The sequence below is a fragment of the Poecilia formosa genome, unplaced genomic scaffold, assembly GCF_000485575.1.
Source record: "Poecilia formosa unplaced genomic scaffold, Poecilia_formosa-5.1.2 Scaffold864, whole genome shotgun sequence".
NCBI classification, from domain to species: domain Eukaryota; kingdom Metazoa; phylum Chordata; class Actinopteri; order Cyprinodontiformes; family Poeciliidae; genus Poecilia; species Poecilia formosa.
In genome coordinates this window covers 67,979-76,379 of record NW_006800803.1, presented here as the reverse complement: position 1 = coordinate 76,379, position 8,401 = coordinate 67,979, and the positions used below count along the sequence as shown (strand labels likewise).

Here is an 8,401-nt window from a genome sequence, read left to right as displayed (position 1 = left end):
AACACATGGTACAATATTATCTTACCTTTTATCTATAGTCTTTGTTCTTGCCATACAGTCCCGTGTATTATTGCTCAAAAGAGCTTGCCATATCAGTTTATTCCTCTGTATTTAGTTTCTTAGTTAATTCTTGCATTTTGTTCATTTTAATTTAGTTTCCTTTGATTAGTTTTATCCTTTATTGGTTTATTGTTATGTCCCCTTTAGTTTCTCTCCTGTTATTAGTTTTATTTGATCGTTTTTATTGACTCACCATCTGCTCCGCCTCATCGTCATGTGTTTCAGCTGATCTGCCACTTTGAGCTCTTTTCACTGTTCAGCGTGAATCAGATTCCCTGGTCTTGATTCACATCTAGTCCGTTAAACCGCTCCATGTCGCGGTTCTCCTGTTTGTTTCTGAGTTTTGCATTCTTTTTTTTTACCCCCTACTGTGCGTTGCTGTCGGGGAGCGTATCGAGGGGGAAAGACAGACTGATGTAAACCTGTTACAACATCGGAGAAAATCCCGTTAAAGATGGTAACTAAAATGAACGCTCTCTATCATGGAGTCACCCATGGAGGGATTTGTTTATTAAACGGATTCATTTTTCTGAGGGGCACACGGTGAAGGTTTTTGATTTTAGCAGTTTATCAGAGCGATGTTGCTCTTTCATGGAAACATGCAGCATCCAGACGGATATTAAACACTTGTCCCGTTTTAATTTAAAAGTCGTGTCAATATTGCTGCTTTGACACGACTTTATAATATAATAATATATTATTGTAAAATATTGTAATATTACAATAATAATATTGTAAAACCAGACACCTGACCAGTGAATCACAGCAACAAGGCCGTTAGCCGGTGTAACCCTGAACTGATGAGGTGAAGCTACGAGTAGCAGGAGAACGGAGCTGCGCCAACAAGCTAACAGAAGCTAACCGAAGCTAACAGAAGCTAACAGAAGCTAACCGAAGCACTGAAGGGAAGCAGAAGAGCTGCTATCGATACATATGCAGCCAAGCATGTTTTAATGTTACACACCTCAGTTTTAGCAAGTAGCTCAAAGTCTCAACAGGTATTGCTGTGCACATAAGGTGTAAAGTTTACCTTCGAGCAAACGCCCTCCAAAGGAATCGCAGCGCCACCCTTTAGTAAATTTTTCTGCCAGCGCCCCCTGCCGTACCCTGAACGCCTCCGTTGAGAAAAGCTATTTTAAAGGCTTTGTCGAAGCCTTTGAACGGGCGGTAGCGCTACAATAGTAATAAAAGCATTTTGTTTCTGATTCTGACGTGAAGTCATGAGCTAAAGGTCATCAGGCCGGGACTCGAACCGGCGAACCGCGTCGAGGACTGAGGCCTCCGTGGATCACGCCCCCTGCTGGTTGGGTTCCTAAGGAAGCTTCATAAAACCTGGAGCTGCTGCAGGTGCAAACCTCTGAGCTGCAGACACTTGTTGCAGCAGCAGAGATGAGGATTCCTCATCTTCAGCCAGAGTCGATAGAGGAGGAGGAAGAGGAGGGTGTTGGCTGCAGCAGCATGCAGCGGCGTGGCGGAGCTCCAGTCTGCTGGCCAAAGCCCAGTTGGTGCTGGATCACAGCGAGCGGTCAGCCGCCGCCTTTCACAGCCAGCTGACATCAGGCCTGGGAGAGAGAGAGAGGGTGTGTGTGTGTGTGCTGGGATCCCCCGCATCCCTCCACCTCCCTAAAGTCCCCGTCACCCCATGAGCTCCAGCACAGCTTGTATTGTAGGTGTGTAACCTGGATCCAGGAGGATTAAACTAGCTGCTGCTGCGAGTGTGTATGTGTGTGTGTGTGGGGGTGACCTGCCAACACCATGACTGTGCAAACGGTGCTGATGAAGCCAAAGCTGGAGCTGAGCTGCCAGCTGACCCGGCCGCTGGCTCCCCTGTGTGTGTGTGTGTGTGTGTGTGTGTGTGTGTGTGTGTGTGTGATGAGTGCTCACATCTGTTGGGAATCAGAATTTGCATCCATCTTTGGTTTATGTAATTATTAATAACTATGATTAATAATTTAGGAGTGTTTAGATGATTGAAGTTCAGGTGTGTTTTGTCGGTTAAACTCGTTTACTTTGAATCAAGTCTGAATTTATCAACAAAACCGACTTTCAGCTGAATTATCCTGTAAAAAAAACGTCAAACTAATTCAACAGGAAAACAGGATCAGCTGATCTTTATTTTCTTTTTCTTCTTTAATTTCTTTGAAATTATTTTCAGTTTTCTGTTTCATTTTGTCTCAGTTCATTAACCCATTTATTTCCTCTTATTGGTATTATTATTGTTATTAACATTGTATCTGTTGAGTGCTCTGTGGTGGTACAGGGGTTAAGCAACCCACAGTTGGAGACCTTAGTCCTTGATGCAGCTGTCACAGGTTCGATTCCCAGCATTGGAGATTTTTGCTGCATGTCTTCCCCCTTCTCTCATTATCCACTTTCCTGTCAATTAACTATCAAATAAAGGTCACTAGAGCCAAAATAAAATTAATATTATATCTGCTAACCTTCCTCTGATCGCAGCTACTTGTCTCATTGAGCTCAGAATAAAATAGAAATAAAGACAGAAATAAAAATCCTGGCAGGAAACTAATAGCATATTATATTATAATGTATTATATTAAATTACACTATATCATATTATGAGAGTATATTAGCATTTCTTATAATCAAGTTCTTTTTGTAACCAGGGTAATTTTTTCCATTTCTGTTAGATTCACTTTTATTTATTTTAATTTAAAGATTTATTTGATAAAAGTCCTCATTTCCTTAATTTGTTTTAAGCACAAAAATAAACCAAACGAGAGCAAACCCCGTTCAGTGTCTGTTCTCGCGTGATTTTAGCGTCACATGACCAGCCGTACGTCAGCGTCTTAACTCTAATGGCTGCGCCTCACCAGTCCAGCTGGGAGCCGGTGTCTGTCGCTGCGCATGTCGGACTCAAGGCGTTTCTAAGCCTCGGTCAGACGCTCATGTTGCTGCCTCTCAGCCTTTAGATGTGATTGTGGATGAAAACCTTCTGCTGATATTACGGTTTGACTAGTGGGAACAGGTGAGCGTTTCTTTGGGAGCTAGCATGCTAGCGCTAGCCTCCTGGTTGTTTGGGCTGTTAGTCAGTGGAAACTTATGGAGGACTAAAACTGATATGATGAGAAATAAAAGAGCATAAATATATATTTAGTAGTGATGGGTAGATGAGGCGTCATGTATCGCTTCGACACAGCAAAACTGTGTCGATACTGTGTCGCTCAATACTGACACCTGCTGGACATTAAAAATTCCTACAGGCAACGAAGTAATTTGTTGACCTAGTCCAGGGGTGGCCAAGTCCAGTCCTCGAGAGCCGCCATCCTGCAAGTTTCAGATGCATCCCTGCTTCAACACACCTGAATCAAATGACTGGCTCGTTATCAGGCCTCTGTAGAGCTGATCCCGGTCTGTTGGAGTAAGGATACTTCTAAAACTTGCAGGATGGTGGCTCTCGAGGACTGGACTTGGCCACCCCTGATTAGTCCATACAGTAAGATTTAAGTCTTCGTATCTTATTGAATATTATATATTGTATTATGTCAAATCTTCAGTTAAATTTAAAATATATTTGATATACAGTCAATAACAAATGTGAACATGAACCATAAAGTGAAAATTTAAGTGAATGTGTTTGGATGAGGATCCTTGTGGACTGTATCTGTCACGTGACTTGCTGAAACCAATACGCGCACCGACACGGGTTTTGGTCTGTGGGCTTCACACGTGCGCCTACGCATCGGTGTTGCCGGATCCATCACTAATATTTAGCTTTTCCTTGTCCTTACACATGAGTTTCCGTCAAGAAATGTATACGTTTTCTTTTCATTTCCCCTAAACATGCGTTTTTGTCAAGTAAATATTCTGTTTTGTCTTTTCTTTATACAAGCCCTCGTTCTTTTGTCATTGCCTCCTCTCCTGTTTTTACTTTTCCGTGTTCATCGTTATGTTAATGAGAGCTGCCTTCTATGTCCAGCTCCTCTATGGCAAGCCATTTAAACATAAATTCGGTTTTACTACATTCCAGATATCTCAAATTGTTTTGTGATTAGACGTTTTAGCGATTTAAGATATCTCTAATTATATTTTGACTAGACAAAATAACTATTTGAGATATGTCTAATTACATTCTGACTAGTCGAGATGGCATCTTGTATGGAGACTTCAGTTCAAGATATCTAAAATTAATTACTATCTGAAATACACATTTCAGATATCTACAACTAAATGATGACTTGTGTTGAGAATGAAAATCCTAATCAATGAATCATAATTTGTATTGACACATGAGCATAAAATCAGCCAAGAAAAGCATTCAGACTTTACTTATTTTATTCACTTTCAGCGCTGAAAGGAGACGCTTTACCATTACATTCAAAGAGTTTCTAAAAAAGCCTGTGCAGCGTCTCAGGAGAAGGAGGAGGGCAGCTGATGATATGGACTGAAGACACTCCCTGAGATCACACCATGTCTCTGTGGCCTGATAAGTTTCTGTTTCTCTCAGGAATGAGCCTTGGTGTCTGACAGAATCAAAAATGTAACTCTTTACTATGGGCCCTTCGTCTAACAGTGTGTGACTGTTTCTCGACCTGGTAAAGCGTCTCAACATTCCCCCTGTTGGTCTCTGAAGAGCCCAAAGCAAAGGAGGGAGACAAACCCTGGAGCAGACACTGTCTCTATCTGGAAACATCAACCGAGGCTTTTACAGATGTTCACATGTTCATTGATGTTCTTTCATTTCATTTCACTTGCATTTGGTGGAGGTAAAAACAGGAAGGGCACCCCACGCCTCCGAGGCGGTGGGTCCAAATCACAATGTCCCCTTACAATCCAACGACGAGTATGTAAAGAAATAAAATGTTAAGATGTTAAAGTGTTTAAAAATAGTTAAATGTTAAGATAATATGTGAAAGTTAATGAACTATAAAAGAGTAAAATGTTAAAAGAATATTTAAAAGTTAATGAAATGTAAAATGGATAAAATGTTAGGACAATATTTTAATAAAATGTTAGAATAATTTAAAAGTTAAAATGTGAAATGAATAAAATGTCAAGATGGTATTTAAAAGTTAATAAACCAAAAATGAAAAAAATGTTAAGATAATATTTAAAAATTAATAAACCATAGAAAGGTTGCAATGTTAAGAAATTCAATGTTAAGAAAATCTTAGAGGTAATGAGTATTTAAGGGTAACAGAATATAAAATGAGCACAATGATAAAATTGCAAACCAATAGAGTAAATCAGCCTGACATGTAGTCCGATAGAAATATGAGATTAATAAGCTAAAATGAGTAGATGAGTATAAAAGGCAGCATAGTTGAAATGTAAAGATACTAATAAAATCAAATGAGTAAATAAGCATAAAAATGCAGTAAGACTGAATTGCAATGAGATCAATAAAATCAAATCAGATCAGTCTTTGTTATGGCGAGACCTATCAGCGTCCAGATGTAGAGCCGGCGCAGCCTGATGGGAAACCCCATTGGTGGACCGATTTCAGCTGTAAATCGGTCCACCAATCGTGGAAGGCGCCACAGTCCCACATCCCGGCACACCCAGAAAGGATTGGGCTTTATTGTGCAACACAAAAAAACAACAAAAGTACAATTAATGGATTATATAATGAATTCTAAAGGAAAGGAACATTTTTTTTATATACTAGATACTAGTACTGCCCTTATACTCTAGAAAGCCGGAGTTCCACGGTCGTCTTTCGGTTCTGGGGAACCATCTGATAGGCAGGTGGGTTCTGTTGGTACCGCTGCCCTTCTCTATGTTGGGAGTGATGCACTGAACAGCCGAGGACCTCAGGCAGGGAACAGCAGCATCCACAGGTGATGAGGAGAGCAAGGAAGGTTCTTTAAGATTCTGCATCATCTGATTAGTACATATAATGTTCTTCTTTTTTAAAAGGTTGTTCCTTGAAGCTGAAGAGCTTTTTTCATAGATAAACTTAGATAAATAAATAGATAAACAGGGCCAATAGAACATCGATATATCAATAACATCTGTTATTTAAGTTCTCCTCTGAATAGTTAAAAAAATGCTTAAACCAAGAAACACATTTCAACCTTCAAGAATAACTTTGCTTGTTTTAACTGTTGGCATATTCAGAGGATCAGACAAAATCAGACACCAAATATAAAATCATGTAAAGGATCAGATTATGAAATGAAGGTGCAAAACTGCCCAGTCATGTTTTATCAAAGAAATATAATTTGAAATGTATATAAGATTTATCCCTAATAGAAACTTTACCACAAATCTTAAACCATATATAAATGTTTTACTTTGTTTTTTTAATTAAATTCAATCAAATAGTCCTCGTTTAACAATAACTAACTCGCTATACTAAAGGCTTGTAAAATATCATCAATAGTGTGAAAAGTTAATGATCCGTGTCAAATCAAGATGCCTTGTAATATTTTCCATTCATGTAATAAAAGACGACCCTATTTTGTCTGAAACCAAAAACTGTAAATTATGATTATGAGAAATGTTTAGACATTATTACCTTGGATCAACAATTACACATAGAACTTGATTTTTTTCTTGACCCCCTTTAAGCAGTTCCATATTTGCCAATTTAGACCAATTTTAATTTGAATCCTCATATTTTCTTTTCATTTTAGATCCTCACAGGGTGATTAGCGTGTTTTATAAGAATAAAATTCACCCTGTCTCTACATATTTAACTGACTTATTTTATTCTCATGGTTTCAAATCCCAAAAGTTCAATAATTTTAACCTTTGAACAATTTGTTCTTTTGAAAACCCATCTGTAAAGTATATATTTTTTAATAGGATCCTGAATTACCCTTTTTTGTGGGGTTTATCATATTTATCCATACATTTTTGGCACTTTTGGGGAGAAATTTGATACAACTAAATGTATTAAATGATATAAATGTTCAGGTTAGACCTTCCTGCATGACTTGGTTAAACCACCTATTATTTGGAATAATAGCAAGAGCGACGCAGCAATCAAACAATCCCTTCCATGTTTTAAGAAACACTATTTTGTAAAATCTGACATGTGATATCATTGTTAATTTTAAAATATTCAATTCAGAATGTTCAGTATTACTTTAGAAACTCATCCGACTAGTTAGCTCATGTCTAATGGATGCCAATACACCTTATAACATTAGTGAATTTTGATTTAACCTCCTTTTATATTTTGCTGAAAACTAATAGTTAGCTCAAAACTGAAAATTTCTCAATAGATTAACTCACAATTTGCTTGAATAGATTAATCCCATGAACAGTGTTTAGTGTTTCCTTACAGAAACTCCTAAGAAACACACACAAATCATGTACACCAAATTGTCTTTCAGTGCCAACTGTAACAGTTGGATCTAAGTAAAACGGGGTGTTTCCAGATGCTGGTTCAATCTGCACACCTCAGTGAATGAACTGAATAGTCGATTGAAAATATGTGCAGTAAACCCATAATTTGGTTCAGTAATGCTCATTGGATACATTGTAGTCACACTTCAATTTAATTTTATTAATCATGATAAAACATTAAGACATCTTCCTGAGATGTAAAATGGAGTCCAATTAAACCTAAATCATTACATGAAATAGTAGTCATTACATAGTATATAGCAAATGTAATTTGAGCCAAATAGTATTTAGACTATCCTCCTTTTTATTTGAAGCGTGGTCGGTTGTGCTTGTGTAAATCAGGAAATTAACAATTATTACCGTACCTTTATCCTTTTTCAATTGTTGTCATGCTGGAGGAGAGAAACACATTAGCCAGATGTGGGACAAACAGAGTGATAATCATTCAGACAAACAAAATATTTCTGTAAACTGCAGAGTTCTAACACCCTGCTGCATGGAGCCTTCACTCCCACCGTTAAACTTATCCTGGTTATCACATAGAGGTCAGAGTGCAAAGGCAGTAGACCATGAATGTGCTGTAAATAAACTAAGGTGAGAAAATGTGGCATCACACAATGCAATAATTCAGGAAAAACCATTAAAAATTACCAAGTTTTGTTGGCAGCAGTGTTGTGGTACTCGAAGTTGGTCTTGGTCTTAAGACCATTTTTGATGGTCTCGTCTCGGACTCGACCGCATTTGGTCTCGGTCTTGTCTCGGTCTCGGGCTCTGAGGACTCGGCATTTTATTTCAAGACCAGTCAAGACCGCAACTGTGAAAATATCACTAAACATGCAGCATACTGTCCACTTTATTTGTTAACATCTTTGTTTTCAGTGGATGCAAAACGCACCGATTAAAATCCAAGAAACTACGTGTTTCTGTTACTCCCTCCTCCCCTCCCCACCTTTCACTCTCCTTCCTCCTCCCCTCCCCACCTTTCACTCGCGCGCGGCGCTCCAGGACATGCGCAGTGGTTTCCTCT

The 8,401-nt window shown here is 38.6% G+C and overlaps 1 long non-coding RNA gene across 1 annotated transcript in view; it reads left to right on the top strand.

The window, feature by feature from the left end:
• The first annotated feature begins 2,855 nt into the window (after positions 1-2,855).
• LOC107834947 (uncharacterized) overlaps positions 2,856-8,401 on the top strand; it is an 11,056-nt gene continuing 5,510 nt past the window's right edge. Inside the window, exon 1 of the long non-coding RNA XR_001660784.1 lies at positions 2,856-3,046. This is a non-coding gene — a long non-coding RNA (uncharacterized LOC107834947). The remainder of the gene's footprint in view (positions 3,047-8,401) is intronic.